At 69.7% G+C, this 271-nt stretch overlaps 1 protein-coding gene across 1 annotated transcript in view; it reads left to right on the plus strand.

The window, feature by feature from the left end:
* PCIF1 (PDX1 C-terminal inhibiting factor 1) overlaps nucleotides 1–271 on the plus strand; it is an 11,271-nt gene continuing 11,000 nt past the window's right edge. Inside the window, exon 1 of the mRNA XM_005862155.2 lies at nucleotides 1–95. The gene's annotated coding sequence lies outside the window, so the exon portion shown is untranslated. The remainder of the gene's footprint in view (nucleotides 96–271) is intronic.

Consider the following 271-nt stretch of genomic DNA (forward strand, 5'->3'; position numbering starts at 1 on the left):
GGCGGGAGCGGCGCTGGGGAGGGAGAGGCGGAGGCGGCAAAACGGGCGGCCGAGCAGAACGTATAGCCGCATCCCCTCGAGTCCGCTTCGGGCAGGTAAGAGCGCCAGGAAGCCATGGTACCGCTGCGAGCCGTGCCAGGATCCGGGAGTCCGAAGCCGGACGGTGGTGACCTCTCCGACGCTTTTCACTCGGGGCCACCGCTTGCTTCGTCTCTGCCGCCGCCGCCATTTTAGGCCTGAGGGTGGGCGGCCGGGCTGGTGGCCTGGGTGA

The sequence above is a fragment of the Myotis brandtii genome, unplaced genomic scaffold (assembly GCF_000412655.1).
Source record: "Myotis brandtii unplaced genomic scaffold, ASM41265v1 scaffold161, whole genome shotgun sequence".
Classification (NCBI taxonomy): domain Eukaryota; kingdom Metazoa; phylum Chordata; class Mammalia; order Chiroptera; family Vespertilionidae; genus Myotis; species Myotis brandtii.